Source organism: Engystomops pustulosus, chromosome 9 (genome assembly GCF_040894005.1).
Source record: "Engystomops pustulosus chromosome 9, aEngPut4.maternal, whole genome shotgun sequence".
Classification (NCBI taxonomy): domain Eukaryota; kingdom Metazoa; phylum Chordata; class Amphibia; order Anura; family Leptodactylidae; genus Engystomops; species Engystomops pustulosus.
Window position 1 is genome coordinate 33,182,519 of NC_092419.1, and position 20,487 is coordinate 33,203,005.

The 20,487-nt window shown below is 41.1% G+C and overlaps 1 protein-coding gene across 2 annotated transcripts in view; it reads right to left on the reverse strand.

The window, feature by feature from the left end:
- The window catches only part of LOC140076959 (interleukin-13 receptor subunit alpha-1-like), a 62,238-nt gene that overhangs the window by 34,982 nt on the left and 6,769 nt on the right, over positions 1-20,487 (reverse strand). The window contains exon 1 of one of the 2 annotated variants that reach the window (XM_072123771.1): positions 5,822-5,873. The exons of the other annotated variant lie outside the window; for it this stretch is intronic. The gene's annotated coding sequence lies outside the window, so the exon portion shown is untranslated. Of the gene's footprint in view, positions 1-5,821; positions 5,874-20,487 lie in introns of those variants that run through there. 2 annotated transcript variants of the gene reach the window in all.

Consider the following 20,487-nt stretch of genomic DNA (forward strand, 5'->3'; position numbering starts at 1 on the left):
AGCCGGGAGAGGTGAGTGAGGAGACCGGGCAGCAGCGGGGGCACATGGAGGAGCACGGATGCACCCGCAATACGAGACAGGGATCGCGGGAGCACCCGTGACAGGGGTGTCTGTATATATTCATATTGGATCAGATACTGTTTATACTGGGGTGGGGGGAGGGGTCTGTATGTAACTAAGCTAAACGTATATATATATAGCTATATATAAAATAAACTGGGGGTTGCTATATGTGAGGCTGTATATAAATGAACTGGGGGCTTCTAAATATAATAAATCTGGGGTGGTGAAATATACCGTATATATGGGGCAACTTAATAATTAAACCATATGGGAAGCTGTATATAGCCAAATTGAGTAGGATCTAAATTTTGGGGCAAGATATTAATTAAACTGGGAGGCACTACAGGCGGTCCCCTACTTAAGAACACCTGACTTACATACGACCCCTAGTTACAAACGGACCTTGGGATTTTGGTAATTTACTGTACTTTAGGCTAGGCTTGTACTTTAGTCCTAGGCTACAATAATCAGCTATACCAGTTATCAATGGTGCCTGTAATTAAGATTTATTGTTAATCCTGGTCCTTATGACAATCCAACATTTTTAAAATCCAGTTGTCACAGAGACCAAAAAAATTTAAACTGGGGTTACAATAATAAAGTATATGGTTCCGACTTACATACAAACTCAACTTAAGAACAAACCTACAGAACCTATCTTGTATGTAACCCGGGGACTGCCTGTATATGGGAGGCCCTATATAATTAATCTGAGGGGGTGGGCTATTTATTGAGGCCAGATAGTATTTCAACAGGGCTGGTGGACTACATGGGAGACCGTAACCTAGTGAGTTCTGTATACAGTTCTGGATTTCAATTAAACTAGGTGGGGCTGTATATGGGATACAATATATTACTAAGCTGACAGGGTTGTATATTTGTGGGCCAGCTTTTATTTAACCTGGAGGGGATCTGTATATGGGAGCTGTATATTATTTAATTGGGGGTCGAATAACAAGGCCTTTAAATATATGAGAGCAGGGCTTTATAAAAATAAAGAAATAAAGATATATACACAGAATATATTCATTAGGGGGTGCTATATATTTACATTGGTCAGGGTACTGTATATAAAATCATGTGTAACATAATACCAGGGTATTGTTATATTATATTATAGGATACAATAGATTGGTTTGCATCATGTAAATCAAATGTTGGGGGTCTATATTAATAAATTAGAGGCATTATATATTAATTGGTGTGCTGTGCATGCTATAATTCCAGTAATATATATAATAATATATATATATAATGATGTGTGGAGAGTGCGGTCAGTTGTGTTTTGAGGGGTATATATTATTTAGGAGCACAGTGTTGTTATCCAGGAGACTTCATACTGTAAGTGACTGTGGTATTTTTAGGTACGCTGGGTGGAGATGCTGCACGGAGCTAAAGACATCTGCCAGTGAATTCAGCAGTGATATGTCATGGATTGGAGAAACCGGAATAAAGTCCTCCTGATAGAAGAGATTGTCATCTATAAGGTACTAGATGCCACTAATGCCTCTCAGAACTTGTAGCCAGTCACACAGTGTCAGGGAGCTGCCTTTGGGGATGTTAATTGTTAGTAAAGTTTTCAGCATTTACTGAACAGGGAGTGGGCAATGGAGCAAGAGTGGCTACTGAAGGGGGGTGGCAGCATTTTAATATTCATCTCAGGCAGAAAATATGCTAGAATCGGCCTTGACTGGGACTAAAGACCCAACACACTATTTCTACTTGCACATAGTTGCATAGTTATGAGATATAAAAATGGTTCTGTGGACCCTGTGAATCCGGCGTGTCCGGTGGGTGAGTGCGGCTCACATGCCGTTGACAATTGAAAACACAAGTTGTTGTCTCATGCGGAGGATCTGGCAATGCACGGCCTTGTGTATTGGCACATAGAAGGGAATAAGGACGTGTGCCAGCTGTAAAAAGTATGGCTAGTGTAGTGCGCATGAGCCTTAAAGGGGTATTCTCGTCTGGGCATTCACATTCAGTTTCACTAATCTGCCATATATAAACATTTCTTCAATTGGATGTTATTTAAAAAAATGTTCCCGTGTGAAGATAATTTCCTATAAACATAGCCACGTTGTCCCTTAGAAACCAGATAGCTTCCTCGGATACGACCACGTCACACTCTGGCAGCAGTGGCCAGACTTGCGCTATAGAGTCCTGCCTGACCACCGGGCTTCAGCAATCATTACCACAGAGTGGCTGTGGGACCTGCAGTAACTCCCGGACACTTCATATACAAAAACGTTTTTGTTTATTTGTGCAATCTCTTAGGCAGAGGTGGCCGTATCCGAGGAAGCCATCTCGTTTCTAAGGGACCTTATCACTACATTTACGAGAAATTATCTTCACACAGGAACATTTTTTTTAATAACATCTTATTGAAGAAATGTTTATATATGGCAGATTTATCAAACTGAATGTGAGTGCCCAGACGAGAATACCCCTTTAAGGTCTGTATTCAGTCATGGCACAGCTTCTAGAAACCAATCACCGCTCAGTCTCTATTTCTATTACAGGTCATTAATATGAGGTAATATGTTAGATAGATATCCAAAAAAGTATCCAAAAAAGGGAAGCAGCACTGGTATCGTTCAATTCTTTATTCACATGTGGTCAAGTGCAACATTTCAGCTAACTCAATGGAGCCATTTTCAAGCGATGTGAAACAGTGTTACAAGGCGGGTTTAAATCCCCCGCAGCATATGACATCATAAATGGTGGATACCACAAAACATGATAATTTTACATATCAGTATTCTAAGTGTACATAGTTTCATGGTGCGCTATTATAAATAAGTGCAATATGATTTATTACATATAGAGACAAATTTCCTAAAAGACATTCACCATATTGCGCCAGCATGGAAGTGTTTGTATACACTACAAAAGTACATGTCCAGTGGTTGCTAAGAGACCACCACGCAAAACACAACTTTTGGGCAACTTTATCTGGCACCTAGATATCCCATAACAAGAGGCCATAGCTGTCTATCATAGAGGCGTAACCCTGAACAGCGACACTCAGACCTAGCGAACGCCCGCTTAAAGTCATGGCAAATCCCGCGGGAACATCCCTCGTATGTTGGTGGCCATCTTGGATCAGGGAAAGACGTGCACCAAGCCGGTAAGTGGATATACAGGTAAGAGGATAGCAAAATTGTGTTATAGGCATGCAACAGCAATGGGTCTCAAGGGTAATAGATGTTTCCTGGACAGTTTGTCCAAAACCGGTATTTGCATAGCTCATCTCCACTCAACTAGCCTCCAATTGTTTTGCCATGGATACGTACGGAGTCAAAACACCCACTTCCGACCTTACATGCTGTGATCCCGGCACTAGATACCTCCCATTGTGATACCCAAATGAAAAAACTGTTATGAAAAAATGGAAAAAGCCTTCGGAAGACCCAAGACTGTCAAAGCAACAAATTGCTGCTCCCCAATGATGTCATGCCATGCGCCACCATCCTTTTGAAGCCACCAGCAGCTTTGCAGGTGGCAATCGGTGCCGGCAATATGCAGCAAAGACTCGGCTATGGAGAGGGCTCAGCCCGTTAGTCCTCTCCATGTACCCGCACCCGACGCGCCCCGTACTATTATGTCACCTTACAAATATGAGGACTGTGACTGTGTCTAGAGACTAACTGGGCAGGATAGCCTCTGGATATAAATTTGTCAGACATTTCTTCCAGTCTACTATCGACCCGTAATGGGTCATCAACAATTCTCCAGACCCTGATCATTTGACTATATGGAAGAGAATCCATTATTATCTTAGGATGGGCACTGTCATACCTCAGGAGGTTATTTGGATGAGTGGTTTTCGCATACAGATCGGTTTTAAGTCTGTTACTTTTGATTTACACTCTGGTGTCCAAAAATTTGATAGTAGAAGGGGAATACGTCTTAGTGAAATTAATGTCTAAGTCCATCAAATTTAAGAAATCAGAAAAAGCCAGAAAACTCTTGACACTCCCCATCCAGATTGGGAAGATATCGTCTTTATAACCCCACCACCTGAGCACATGTTCAAAGAATGGTGACGAATATATCGACGATTCCTCCATCCCACGTAGTTGTAATTATTTCATGTTTGGCAATGACTATTATTTACATGTTAATATAATATCCAATAAGTCATAAATGAACAATTGGCTCTCTTCATACCCTCTTAATACAAACAAGACCTCTGTCATGGTTGATGCTAGTGTATAGAGGCTCTACATCATGTATTATGGACATGTCAAATATGTCCGGTATGTAAGATTTAGCTGATGTAGCAAATTTACACAAGATTTTATCTATAAATATTGCTCGGGGACAGTACCGAATTTCTATCTGACACAATTGGTCTTGTTTATTTTAGGCTATATAGTACCGGAGTGACTGGTTTCTCAGGAATCCAAAAAATGTCAGTTGCTTTATCAATGATATCACTCAATCTTATCACTCTTATTGTACAGGCCTACATCTTTAAGACGTAGTTCTGGCATAGGATTATGTACATTTACAGAGCTCATAGGAACCTGTTGTTGTGAAAACCATACTTTTAACTTAACTGCTCTAAAAAAAAAGCGGGCCAATTCGGCCTCAAATCTTAGCCAGTCTACTTTTACAGTCGGACAAAAAGACAGTCCTCTACTTAACAGCTCCAGTTGTTGCTGAGAAAGTGAATAAGAGGAAATATTTACCACTAAATCTGTGTCAGATGAATTCATTTCTTCTGTATGGTAGTTTTCAATGTCTTGCTGCTCCTTGTCACAGAGTTTTTTCCTGTGGCGCCTGCCGCCACGCCGAGTGTTTCGCCTCCTCCTTTTGGGTGGGTATCACCAACCTCTAAAAAAGAATTCTGGGTAGTGTTAGGCTTGGATTTCTGTTTCTGTGGTTGATGTCTGGATCCTTTTTTCAAGGTTCTCTTTCTTTGAGGTCTAATCTCTTTTTTGTCCTCCAGTTGCCAATTGTAGATTTTCCCCGATTTATGATCCTCGGAATCCCGGTGCCACTTGTGACGTTTGATTTCTTCTTGTTCTTGTTTAAATTTAGCGAAAATCTGCACCGACTTCTCCTTATATGATGTAAATTTGGTTGGTTCCATTATTTGTTGTAATTGTAACTCATGTGAGGTCACCTTATTTACCGTTGCTGTCATTTCTTTCCGAAGAAAATCAATGTTCAACAAAATGATGTCAAGTGCGTACTTTTTCAAGCGATGTGATTTATGGGATTTATGATGTCATTTCCTGCGGTGGATTTAAACCCGCGTTGTAACATCGCATTGAGAAACAGAAGTCCAAGCCTAACACTACCCAGAATTCTTTTTTACAGGTTGGTGATACCCACCCGAAAGGAGGATGCAAAACAATCGACGTGGCGGCAGGCGCCACAGGAAACAGCCCTATGACAAGGAGCAGCAAGACACTGAAAACTACCATACAGAAGAAATGAATTCATCCGACACAGATTTGGTGGTAAATATTTCCTCTTATTCACTTTCTCAACCACAACTGGAACTGTTAAGTAGAGGACTGTCTTTTTGTCCTCTACTTTGGCTGTAAAAGTAGACTGGCTAAGATTTGAGGCTGAATTGGCCAGCTTTTTTTTTAGAGCAGTTGAGTTAAAAGTATGGTTTTCACAACAACAGGTTCCTGTTGTGTAAATGTACATAATCCAATGCCAGGAATATGTCTTAAAGATGTAGGCCTGTCCAAAAAGAGTGATAAGAGCGATTGATATAATTGATAAAGCAAATCACATTTTTTTGATTCCTGAGAATCCAGTCACTCCGGTACTATATTGTTTGCCTAAAATACACAAGACCAATTCTGTCAGATTGAAATTCGGTACTGTCCCCGAGCAATATTTATAAAATCTTGTGTAAATTTGCTACATCAGCTAAATCTTACATATGTGACATGTCTAACATATCTAAAATACATGATGTAGAGCCTCTATACACTAGCATCAACCATGAGAGAGGTCTTGTTTGTATTAAGAGGGTATGAAGAGAGCCAAATGTTCATTACAGACTTATTGGATATTATATTAACATGTAATTATGTAACGTGACTATTTACAGTCAAGAAATGAACTCATCTGACACAGATTTGGTGATAAATATTTCCTCTTATTCACTTTCTCAGCCACAATTGGAATTGTTAAGTAGAGAACTGTCTTTTTGTCCAACTGAAAAAGTAGACTGAACAGCGACACTCAGACCTAGCGAACGCCCGCTTAAAGTCATGGCAACTCCCGCGGGAACATGCCTCGTATGTTGGTGGCCATCTTGGATCAGGGAAAGACGTGCACCAAGCCGGTAAGTGGATATACAGGTAAGAGGATAGCAAAATTGTGTTATAGGCATGCAAAAGCAATGGGTCTCAAGGGTGATAGATGTTTCCTGGACAGTTTGTCCAAAACCGGTATTTGCATAGCTCATCTCCACTCAACTAGCCTCCAATTGTTTTGCCATGGATACGTACGGAGTCAAAACACCCACTTCCGACCTTACATGCTGTGATCCCAGCACTAGATACCTCCCATTGTGATACCCAAATGAAAAAACTGTTATGAAAAAATGGAAAAAGCCTTCGGAAGACCCAAGACTGTCAAAGCAACAAATTGCTGCTCCCCAATGATGTCATGCCATGCTCCGCCATCCTTTTGAAGCCACCAGCAGCTTTGCAGGTGGCGATTGGTGCCAGCAATATGCAGCAAAGACTCGGCTATGGAGAGGGCTCAGCCCGTTAGTCCTCTCCATGTACCCGCACCCGACGCGCCCCGTACTATTACGTCACCTTACAAATATGAGGACTGTGACTGTGTCTAGAGACTAACTGGGCAGGATAGCCTCTGGATATAAATTTGTCAGACATTTCTTCCAGTCTAGTTTCGACCCGTAATGGGTCATCAACAATTCTCCGGACCCTGATCATTTGACTATATGGAAGAGAATCCATTATTATCTTAGGATGGGCACTGTCATACCTCAGGAGGTTATTTGGATGAGTGGTTTTCGCATACAGATCGGTTTTAAGTCTGTTACTTTAGATTTACACTCTGGTGTCCAAAAATTTGATAGTAGAAGGGGAATACGTCTTAGTGAAATTAATGTCTAAGTCCATCAAATTTAAGAAATCAGAAAAAGCCAGAAAACTCTTGACACTCCCCATCCAGATTGGGAAGATATCGTCTTTATAACCCCACCACCTGAGCAAATGTTCAAAGAATGGTGACGAATATATCGACGATTCCTCCATCCCACGTAGTTGTAATTATTTCATGTTTGGCAATGACTATTATTTACATGTTAATATAATATCCAATAAGTCATAAATGAACAATTGGCTCTCTTCATACCCTCTTAATACAAACAAGACCTCTGTCATGGTTGATGCTAGTGTATAGAGGCTCTACATCATGTATTATGGACATGTCAAATATGTCCCGTATGTAAGATTTAGCTGATGTAGCAAATTTACACAAGATTTTATCTATAAATATTGCTCGGGGACAGTACCGAATTTCTATCTGACACAATTGGTCTTGTTTATTTTAGGCTATATAGTACCGGAGTGACTGGTTTCTCAGGAATCCAAAAAATGTCAGTTGCTTTATCAATGATATCAATCAATCTTATCACTCTTATTGTACAGGCCTACATCTTTAAGACGTAGTTCTGGCATAGGATTATGTACATTTACAGAGCTCATAGGAACCTGTTGTTGTGAAAACCATACTTTTAACTTAACTGCTTTAAAAAAAAAAGCGGGCCAATTCGGCCTCAAATCTTAGCCAGTCTACTTTTACAGTCGGACAAAAAGACAGTCCTCTACTTAACAATTCCAATTGTGGCTGAGAAAGTGAATAAGAGGAAATATTTACCACCAGTCAGATGAATTCATTTCTTCTGTATGGTAGTTTTCAATGTCTTGCTGCTCCTTGTCACAGAGTTTTTTCCTGTGGCGCCTGCCACCACGCCGAGTGTTTCGCCTCCTCCTTTTGGGTGGGTATCACCAACCTCTAAAAAAGAATTCTGGGTAGTGTTAGGCTTGGACTTCTGTTTCTGTGGTTGTTGTCTGGATCCTTTTTTCAAAGTTCTCTTTCTTTGAGGTCTAATCTCTTTTTTGTCCTCCAGTTGCCAATTGTAGATTTTCCCCGATTTATGATCCTCGGAATCCCGGTGCCACTTGTGACGTTTGATTTCTTCTTGTTCTTGTTTAAATTTAGCGAAAATCTGCACCGACTTCTCCTTATATGATGTAAATTTGGTTGGTTCCATTATTTGTTGTAATTGTAACTCATGTGAGGTCACCTTATTTACCGTTGCTGTAATTTCTTTCCGAAGAAAATCAATGTTCAACAAAATGATGTCAAGTGCGTACTTTTTCAAGCGATGTGATTTATGGGATTTATGATGTCATATCCTGCGGTGGATTTAAACCCGCGTTGTAACACTGTTTCACATTGCTTGAAAATGACTCCATTGAGAAACAGAAGTCCAAGCCTAACACTACCCAGAATTCTTTTTTACAGGTTGGTGATACCCACCCGAAAGGAGGAGGCAAAACAATCGACGTGGCAGCAGGCGCCACAGGAAACAGCCCTATGACAAGGAGCAGCAAGACACTGAAAACTACCATACAGAAGAAATGAATTCATCCGACACAGATTTGGTGGTAAATATTTCCTCTTATTCACTTTCTCAACCACAACTGGAACTGTTAAGTAGAGGACTGTCTTTTTGTCCTCTACTTTGGCTGTAAAAGTAGACTGGCTAAGATTTGAGGCTGAATTGGCCAGCTTTTTTTTTAGAGCAGTTGAGTTAAAAGTATGGTTTTCACAACAACAGGTTCCTGTTGTGTAAATGTACATAATCCAATGCCAGGAATATGTCTTAAAGATGTAGGCCTGTCCAAAAAGAGTGATAAGAGCGATTGATATCAGTGATAAAGCAAATCACATTTTTTTAATTCCTGAGAATCCAGTCACTCTAGTACTATATTGTTTGCCTAAAATACACAAGACCAATTCTGTCAGATTGAAATTCGGTACTGTCCCCTGCAGCAATATTTATAAAATCTTGTGTAAATTTGCTACATCAGCTAAATCTTACATATGTGACATGTCTAACATATCTAAAATACATGATGTAGAGCCTCTATACACTAGCATCAACCATGAGAGAGGTCTTGTTTGTATTAAGAGGGTATGAAGAGAGCCAAATGTTCATTACAGACTTATTGGATATTATATTAACATGTAATTATGTAACGTGACTATTATTAACAGTCAAGAAATGAACTCATCTGACACAGATTTGGTAGTAAATATTTCCTCTTATTCACTTTCTCAGCCACAATTGGAATTGTTAAGTAGAGGACTGTCTTTTTGTCCAACTGAAAAAGTAGACTGGCTAAGATTTGAGGCTGAATTGGCCCGCTTTTTTTTAGAGCAGTTAAGTTAAAAGTATGGTTTTCACAACAAAAGGTTCCTATGAGCTCTGTAAATGTACATAATCCTATGCCAGAACTACATCTTAAAGATGTAGGCCTGTACAATAAGAGTGATTTTATGCCTTTTGTTAACTCCTGTGCCAGTGGCGTAACTAGAAGCTGATGGGCCCCAGTGCAAAAACTGCCAGGCCCCCGACTATAATGTATGGTGTATAGTAATAGTCTTCTCATATGGGAAAGTGACACCATAAGGGCCCTGTGAATCCATTATCTTGGATCTTGAAAAGACTGAGGCTGTTAGCGGATTATGCTCCTGCGATTGATATCATTGATAAAGCAACTCACATTTTTTTGATTCCTGAGAAACCAGTCACTCTGGTACTATATTGTTTCCCTAAAATACACAAGACCAATTCTGTCAGATAGAAATTCGGTACTGTCCCCGAGCAATATTTATAGATAAAATCTTGTGTAAATTTTCTACATCAGCTAAATCTTACATACGTGACACGTCTGACTTCCTGTCTAAAATACATGATGTAGAGCCTCTATACTAGCATCAACCATGAGAGAGGTCTTGTTTGTATTAAGAGGGAACTAATTACCACTGGTTTCTCTGAAGAGATCCAATTGTTGGTTTCTGACTTATTGGATTATATATTAACATGTAATTATTTCAAGTTTGTCAATGACTATTATTTACAACTATGTGGGATGGCTATAGGGGCTAATATGGCCCCACATATGCCAACATTTTAATGGCAGATCTGAAGGAATTGTCAATATATTTGTACCCATTCTTTGAACATGTGCTCAGGTGGTGGCGCTATATCGATGATATCTTCCTGATCTGGACGGGGAGTGTCGAGAGTTTTCTGGCTTTTTGATGTTTTCTACTATGCAATTTTTGGACACCAGTGTGTATATCAAAAGTAACAGACTTAAAACCAATCTGTACATGAAAGTCACTGATCGAAATAACAGGTATGACAGTGCCCATCCTAAGAGAATAATGGATTCTCTTCCATATACAGGCGGTCCCCTACTTAAGAACACCCGACTTAGAGAGGACCCCTAGTTACAAACGGACCTCTGGATTTTGGTAATTTACTGTACCTTAGTCCTAGACTACAATAAACAGTTGTAACAGTTATCACCGGTGTCTGCAATTAAGATTTATTTTAATCCTGTTTCTTATGACAACCCAACATTTTTAAAATCCAATAGTCATAGAGACCCAAAAATTGTTGCCTGGAGCTACAATTATAAAGTATACAGTTCCGACTTACATAAAAATTCAACTTAAGAACAAACCTATAGAACCTATCTTGTATGTAACCGGGGACTGCCTGTAGTCAAATGATCATTGTCCAGAGAATTGTTGATGACCCATTACGGGTCAATACTAGACTGGAAGAGATGTCTAACAAATTTATATCCAGAGGTTATCCTACCCAGTTAGTCTCTAGACCAGTGGTTCTCAACCTGTGGGTCGGGACCCCAGCGGGGGTCGAACGACCAAAACCGGGGGTCGCCTAAAGCCATCGGAGCCGAAATTTTACTGTGTTTTTACTGTGAGTTGCATGGTTTGGGGTCACCACAGCATGAGGAACTGTATTGCGGGGTCACAGCATTAGAAAGGTTGAGAACCACTGCTCTAGACACAGGGATAAAGCCAAACATTTTGATAAATCTACACTGTTTATACCCAAAGTTAAGGATCAGAACAAACCAACGAGGATCCCCTTTCTGTCTACATATGGGGCTCACAGTCCTCATATTTCTACGGTGATAGGTAAACACTGGCGCACTCTATCACAATATCATTGTAACATTGGGGGATTTCAGTTACCACCTTTATTTTCCTCCAATAGGCCTAAAAACCTGAAGGATCCTCTCGTTAAGAGTGACATTGGTCCTGTTGATAAGAAATTGAATCTCACGACGACCCTGAAGCCAGGTTGTTGTCCATGTATGGGTTGTGAAAATTGCAACCATATGTTAAAAGGTTTACTAACCCGTTGACTGCTATGAAGTATATTAGACATCACCTGACATGTAGATCTGACCATGTTATTTACATCCTGACATGCCCTTGCCCTAAGATTTATGTAGGGGAAACAACTACAGAATGTAGATTAAGGCTACATAATCATCGTTCATCTATGAATACCTCTAAACTTGACCTACGGTTCCCCTGACAATTTTTTTGAACTTGGCCACAAGATCCATCAGCTAAAACTTTGCATTATAGATTTTGTCCCACCACTAAGGAGAGGAGGAGACATACAAAGGGTCTTGAAAAGAGTGAGACGGAATGGATCCATAGGCTAAACTCGCTACAACCTACTGGTTTAAACATCGACTTTAACCTAAACACTCTGAATTGAGTTTGTTCGAATAAATCCACCACACATATGCATTACACATACCTCGTTGTTAGGAAGTACTATTTTATTAATTTTTAATGACTTGTATATACAACACTAATTGTGCTTTTTTCTTTTCCCACATAGATCACGACTTCTGCAAGGCCAAGCGACAATCACCACTATTCGCTACCAGGCTTCCGTCAACTTAATTGCAGATTGGAATATAATTGCATTTTATTTTTCTGTGCATTTTAATTTTCTATGCAAACGTAACAGTTTTTTTCATTTGGGAAACACAATGGGAGGTATCTTGTGCCGGGATCACAGCATGAAAGGTCGGAAGTGGGTGTCGGAAGTGGGTTTGACTCCTTAGGTATCCATGTCAGCACACTCGGAGGCTAATTGAGTGGAGATGAGCTATGTAGGTACCGGTTTTAGACAAACTGTCCAGGAGACATCTATTACCCTTGAAACCCAAGTTGCTTTTAGCAAGCACCGGACATGCGCTTTTGTTGTGTATACAAACACTGTCTTTTGTGAAGTTTGTCTGTATATGTAACATTGTATTGCACTTATTTATAATAGCGCACCATGAAACTATGTATATTAGAATAATACTGATATGTAAAATTATTACATTTTGTGGTATTCACCATTTATGATGTCATATCCTGCGGGGGATTTAAACCGCCTTGTAACACTGTTTCACATCGCTTGAAAATGTCTACATTGAGTTAGCTGAAACGTTGCGCTTGTCCACATGTGAATAAAGAATTGAACGATAGAGAGTGCTGCTTCCCTGTTTGATACACATATAGAGATAATAAATAATAATAGTTCCTTTATTAGAGCACACAGATTACACAGCGCTGCACAGAGCTTGCTAGATCTGTCCCTGTCCCCAATGAGGCTCACAATCTAATCAACCAACCAGTATGTTTTTGGAGTGTGAGAGAAAAATGGAGGGCCCGGAGGAAACCCACGGAAAACTAGAGAGAAAATACAAACTCTTTGCAGATGTTGACCCTGAGACCTGAACCCAGGACCCCAGCGCTGCAAGGCTATAAGCCACCATGCTGCCCATAGATAGAAAGATCGGCAGAAATAGATAGATATAGATAGAGATGGATGTAGAAAAAATAGAGTTTGATAGATACATATAGATAGATAGAGAGAGGTTGAAAGATAGAGATATCCATAGAAAAAACAGCACTCCAACAGGCAAAAAATTATAAAAAAAAGTGCATCCTTTATTCCATAATGAGCAACATTTTTCCTCTTAAATGAGCCTAAAAGCCGAAACCTCACTCATTATAAAATAAAGGATCCACTTTCTTCAATATTTTTCATAGTATCATAGTATCATAGTATCATAGTATATAAGGCTGGAAGGAGACGCAAGTCCATCAAGTCCAACCTTCAAGAATTAAATAAATGTTTTATCCCCATAACCCGTGATATTTTTTCTCTCCAGAAAGGCATCCAGGCCTCTCTTGAACATGTACATAGAGTCCGCCATAACAACCTCCTGCGGCAGAGAGTTCCATAGTCTCACTGCTCTTACAGTAAAGAACCTTTGTCTATGGTGATGGTAGAATCGCCTCTCCTCTAGGCGTAGAGGATGCCCCCTTGTCCTGGTCACAGGCCGAGGTATAAAAAGATCTTTGGAGAGATCCTTGTACTGTCCGTTCAGGTATTTGTACATTGTAATGAGATCTCCCCTCAGTCGTCTTTTTTCTAAACTGAATAATCCCAAATTTTGTAATCTGTCATTGTATTCTAGTCCCCCCATTCCCCTAATAATCCTGGTTGCTCTCCTCTGCACCCGTTCCAGCTCTACTATATCCTTTTTATACACTGGTGCCCAAAACTGTACACAATATTCCATGTGTGGTCTGACCAGGGATTTGTATAAGGGCAGAACAATGTCTTTATCATGAGAATCTATTCCTCTCTTGATACATCCCATTATTTTATTTGCTTTAGCAGCAGCCGCCTGGCTCTGGTCACTAAAATTAAGTTTACCATCCACCAATACGCCCAAGTCCTTTTCAACTTCAGTTTTACTAAGTAATTGACCGTTAAGAACATAATTATACTTTTTGTTTCCATGGCCCAAGTGCATAACTTTACATTTATCTACATTAAACCTCATCAACCATTTCTCTGCCCACTCCTCAAGCTTCCACAAATCCCTCTGTAATGCTAAACTATCGACCTCAGTATTTATTACTTTACACAGCTTAGTATCATCTGCAAATATTGAAACTTGACTGTGTAAACCCACTACAAGGTCATTAATAAAAATATTAAAAAGAAGTGGCCCCAATACTGACCCCTGTGGCACTCCACTGGTAACATCAACCCAATCTGAGAATGTGCCATTAATGACCACCCTCTGTTTTCTATCACTAAGCCAATTACTTACCCAAATACACAGATTTTCTCCTATTCCCAGCAGTCTCATTTTATATACCAACCTTTTATGTGGCACGGTGTCAAATGCCTTTGAAAAGTCCAGATATACAACATCCACAGCGTCCCCCAGATCCAGTCTTGAACTTACCTCCTCGTAGAAACCAATCAGATTAGTCTGACAGGACCGATCTCTCATAAACCCATGCTGACGCTGGGTTATAAGGTTGTGCACAGTGAGATACTCCAGGATAGCATCTCTAATAAACCCCTCAAATATTTTCCCCACCACAGCAGTTAGACTTACGGGTCTGTAGTTTCCAGGATCGCTATTTGATCCTTTTTTGTATATTGGTACCACATTTGCTATGCGCCATTCCTGTGGAACATAACCAGTCCTCAGTGAATCTTCAAATATTAAAAATAACGGTCTGTCTATCACCGTACATAATTCATGCAGAACCCGGGGGTGTATGCCATCTGGCCCCGGTGATTTATCTATCTTAGTGGTTGCGAGGCGGCGCCGTACCTCTTCCTGGGTTAAACTGTTGACATTATAAAAAGAATTTACATTATTCCTCATTGTGTCTTCCACCAGGGGATTTTCCTGGGTAAAGACAGTTGAGAAGGCGACATTCAGTAGATTGGCCCTTTCCTCATCTCCTTCCACCATGACCCCCATGTTATTTCTAAGGGGACCCACACTCTCTGTTTTTAGTTTCTTATCATTTATATACTTGAAAAATAATTTGGGATTATTTTTGCTCTCCCTGGCAATATTTCTTTCAGTCTCTATTTTTGCGGCCTTTATCTGCTTTTTACAGGATTTATTTTTCTCTCTATAATCCTGTAATGCCTCATCGCTACCTTCACGTTTTAGCACCTTAAACGCTTTATCTTTCTCGCTTATTGCTTTCCTTACAAGACTAGTTAGCCACATAGGCTTTTTCTTGTTCCTTTTATGCTTTTTCCCATAGGGTATGTGTTTCTCACAGGACTTTTTCAGAATATATGAGAAAAAGTCCCATTTTTGGGGGGGGCTTTTGTCTTTGAGAGCATTATCCCAGTCTATGCCTTCAAGGTCTTCCCTTAGTTGATGAAAATTTGCCCACCTGAAGTTTAGAGTGTTGGTTGCCCCTTCACTAACGTGCTTAGTAAAGCGTAATACAAAATCAATGATATTATGATCACTATTCCCCAGTTTCCCCCCAACCTGTAGTTTTGATACCCTATCAGGTCTGTTGGTAAGGATAAGGTCCAGCAGTGCCCCCCCTCTTGTTGGCTCCAGGACTAGTTGCGCCAGGTAATTGTCTTTTGTTGTTGACAAGAACCTGCTACCTTTGAAGGACCTGCAGGTTTCTGCCCCCCAGTCAATATCTGGGTAATTGAAGTCCCCCATGATAAGTACTTCACCATGCTTTGAAGCCGCATCCATTTCACTTATCAGCATTTCCTCTGCTGCCTCCATTATATTTGGAGCCTTATAACAAACCCCTAGTAATATTTTATTTTTATTTTTCCCTCCTCTTATCTCCACCCATAGGGACTCCACATTTGCGTTACTGATGTCATCTCGCAAGACGGGCTTGAGGCAAGAATTCACATATAAACAAACCCCTCCCCCTTTTTTATTTATACGATCCTTTCTAAAAAGACTATAACCATCTATAGTAACAGCCCAGTCATAGCTACTGTCCAGCCATGTCTCGCTGATACCCACTATATCATATTTCCGTTCCAACATCAAGAGTTCCAGTTCCTCCATTTTGTTTGTGAGGCTTCTGGCATTTGTGTACATACACTTTATATGCTTTTCCCTGTCCGTATTTCTTGTGTCCTTATTCCCCAATCTCATTCCAGCCCCCCTTCCTCCCCCATGGACTATGGCTCTTCCCAGCTCTCTATGTACACCGTCTATTTGCCCTGCACAAGTGTAGTTGCCCTCCCCCCAGGTCTCTAGTTTAAACACTCCTCCAACCTTCTAGCCATTTTTTCCCCTAAAACAGCAGCCCCCTCCCCATTGAGGTGCAGCCCATCCCTACTGTAGAGCCTGTAGCCCACAGAAAAGTCAGCCCAGTTCTCCATGAACCCAAACCCCTCCTTCCTACACCAACTTTTGAGCCACTTATTTACCTCCTTGATCTCCCGCTGCCTTTCTGGTGTGGCACGTGGTACAGGCAGTATTTCGGAGAAAATTACTTTTGAGGTCCTTGCCCTGAGCTTATGGCCTAAATCTCTGAAATCATTTTTAAGGACCTTCCACCTACCTGTTACTTTGTCATTAGTGCCAATGTGGACCATGACCGCTGGTTCCTCACCAGCCCCTCCCAGTAATCCATCAACCCGATCCGCAACATGCCGAACCCGAGCACCCGGCAAACAACACACTGTTCGGTATGCACGGTCTTTGTGACAGATTGCCCTGTGTGTTCCCCTAATAATCGAATCTCCCACTACCAGCACCTGTCTGACCTTGCCTGTGCTCCCATTACCCTTCTTACTGGAGCAGACAGTCCCCTGGTTGCTAGCGGCCACATCTTTCTGCAGCATTGCTACCCCAGAGCTGATATCCCCCTCATCCGCCAGCCTGGCAAACTTATTGGGGTGCACCAGATCAGGACTAGACTCTCTACAACTCTTCCCTCTACCCCGCCTTCTACATGTTACCCAACTAGCTGCCCCCTCACTCTGCACCTCCATACTTCCTTCCCCACAACCATCTTCCCCAGAGAGTTTGTGCTCCAGGAGCAGCAAACTTCGTTCCATATTATCAATTGCCCGCAGCCTTGAAACTTGCTCATTTAGATCCAGAATCTGGGCTTCCAGATGAGCAATTTTCACACACCCCACACAGCAGTATTCCCCCTCGAACGGCTGTTCAAGGAAAGCATACATGGCACAGGATGTACACCGTGTAGCAATGCCACTTATGGAGTCCATTATTCTAATGGGGATTACAATAGAATTATGCACAGAAAGAAGAATTTACAGTCAAACACAAAACACAGAAGTTACCTGCTAAAGCCCCTCAAACTTAAGTCCCTTAAACGTAAGTCACACTTAAGACACTGCACACACTTCAGATCAATGCACACTCGCCGCCAAGCTCACACACTCGCTTTGCTAATGCTTTTATAAAAGTTATCTGCCACAAAAATCTGCAGAGCTCACTGCACAAGATCTGGCTGCAAACCACCAAACAAACTGACCACAGAAGTATATAAAGGCTGCTAATTAGATAGCCACACCCCACTATTAATTAGGCAGCACCTGTGACTATACTGTCTAGATAAGCAAGGTGAATGCCTCCCTATACCCCCCACACAATATACAGATTATGCAAGTAAAATACCTTCAGATCTACTTGGTTGCAATAAAAATCACACAATGAATATCAGGAAATAAAAAATGTAGATGCACTTATCTATTTGTTGCTGGATCCAAAAAGTACTCCTTCCCTTAAACGTAAGTCACACTTAAGACACTGCACACACTTCAGATCAATGCACACTCGCCGCCAAGCTCACACACTCGCTTTGCTAATGCTTTTATAAAAGTTATCTGCCACAAAAATCTGCAGAGCTCACTGCACAAGATCTGGCTGCAAAAAACTCACCTGTTGGAGTGCTGTTTTTATTATGGATATGTTTGGAGGACCTGAGGCCCAACTAATAAATGTGCACCCACCATTTTCTACTATTCTATTTAATGTGCTATAGTCTCCGCCAGTTTTCTGCTATACAGTATAGTACAGTGATGGCGAACCTTCTAGAGATCGAGTGCCCAAACTACAACCAAAATCCACGTATTTACCATGAACATGGAATTTTAAGCAGTAACTTATTGCCACTCATCTTTCAATCGTATCGACCCCCCTGAAGCCACCAATACAGTTGAAAGAAGCAGGGCAAATTCAGACTCAGCAGCATCTCTTAATGAATTTGTGAATTTCCCCACTGTGGGACTAATAAAGGATTATCTTATCTTATCTTATCTTAAGTTGCCTGGGAGTGCAGGTGGATTTGGTCCTATTTGGTGAACTCTGTCCTGGAGCGATGGTCTGAGTGCCCACAGAAATGGCTGTGAGTGCCACCTCTGGCACCCGTGCCATAGGTTCGCCACCACTGGTATAGTAAATACAGCGGATTTGGGCATTCATGCCTCCTGGGGGCCTCGTTCTCTGCCTCTTCACCTTAAAAAATGTCGGTGATGGGGCTTATTAGATGCCTTCTCTGTCAAATAACTGGTGGAGAAGGCATATTAAAAGCCCCCCAATATGTCACCCTGGGAATGAAAGATTAGCCATATGACTGTTCAGGAATTTGATTGGAAACTGCATTCATACTGCTCTATGTCTCTATTGTCTTTGTTTGTCAGGAACGTAAGACTCTCATGCTGTGTCTTGCACTGGATGCTAATGTATGGTGCACAGATTTACAGTATACCATAGAATACAAAGTTAAGCTTATCTGGGATTCCCACTAGACATCGGAATTTACAGGATTTATATTTATTAAAGCTACACCTTTCATGGGTCTCGGGCCGTTTGATTGGTTCTTTCATCACTGAGGTGAGGACATTGCTGACCTCTCTGCAGGCAGGCTTGGTCTTGCAGGCGGGAGCTCCCATAGCGCTAAAGCAATGGATTATCTATATTTACACTTTAGCTTTCCAAAGGATCTATGTCTCAAGGTACGACTGCCAGAAATTATCAATGTCCTGCTTCATGACTAGTATGTTAAGATATGCTTTGTGACTGCATATTGTAGTCTTGACCTGGTCCACATTTATTAAAGTGTTTACGCCAGTAGAAAGAACCTGCAAACTGCTTGCACATGTATTTAGGAAGCGTTTACACCAGTTTTTTGTAACAGTTGCACTGTGTCCGACAAGACAGAAAAAATGTGCACCTAAAGGGGCGTTCCAAGTGCACAGTTGGATCGTGTGCCACAATTCTAAAGCATGAAGAAAGTACAACCAAAAAAAAATTGTGCATTCTACCGAAGCAGTGCAGGGGGTGGCCCACTGGCGTGAAGGTAAGATAGCACCTGCAATTATTTGACGTGGCGCAGAGGCCCTGATAAATATGCCCCATATTGCATTTCGCACTATTTTTGATGTAGGCCACTGAATGGTGACCTCTTGCTAGCTTCAACAATTGAACAAATATCCTTTATAGTAGTCGTAGGAAAGCCCCTACAAATTTTATGTGATCTGGGCCAGATGGTTTGAGTTACCAGTGACAGTCACTGACTGACAATATCTCTTGGATTACTTGTCCTAGGGGTTGGGGAGAATTGGGGGAATTGCCCTGCATGGTTTGGAGTGTGCCGTGGGCTGTAACAGTGCGTCTTTTGGATGTAAATTCATACCTTTTTGCATACCCAGAGATTGTTATGTTGTATGGCCTTTTGCTATATCTGTTTTCCTTCTGTTTCTGGAGTGACTCACTGTGACGTCTCGTGTTTACTGTGACTGTTTCTTGTTAAAAAGTTAAAAATAAACACTTAAAAAAAACTCTTTGGGTTTAGAATGTACATTTATCAAACTGTCTAAACCACAATGATAGGACTGACATACAAAATATACTGAAATACGAGATTGAATCATTAAGTGTAAGGGTACATTCACAAGACCGTCTGGGGGGACGTATATGTGCAGCCGCAAATTTGCAGAATCATATACGTCCCCATAGACGGCAATGGCGGCCCAGCAGGGGCAAGGTCCGTGCCGTACACAGGGAAAAGATAGGGCATGCTCTACCTTTCCCCGTGTGTGTGGCACTGTTTCCTATGGGGAGGGGGCAGCAGAGCTATGGCTACAGCCAGGCAGGCATACGTGTCTATGAATGTACCCTTAAACAGATTCCTAAAATACAAGACACATCACATGGGGAATGGTATTGGCAGACACAGACAAATTAAATCCGGATGGCTTATTTCCTGAAAAACAGAATATACAATCATTTTGCTATTCAAGAGTTTGGGAAGAACATATTTAATGGATTTTCTGACAGCAACAGTGCGATAAGCCATTGTTTTCACTCAGCTATGGCAACCATTACAGTATTTCGTTTACTACATGCACCAAGGCATCATGTGGGATCACGAGGCTTACGTTGGTGATCTAAACTATGTATTGTCAACTGGAAATTGAGTAAATCTCATACACAAAAGATG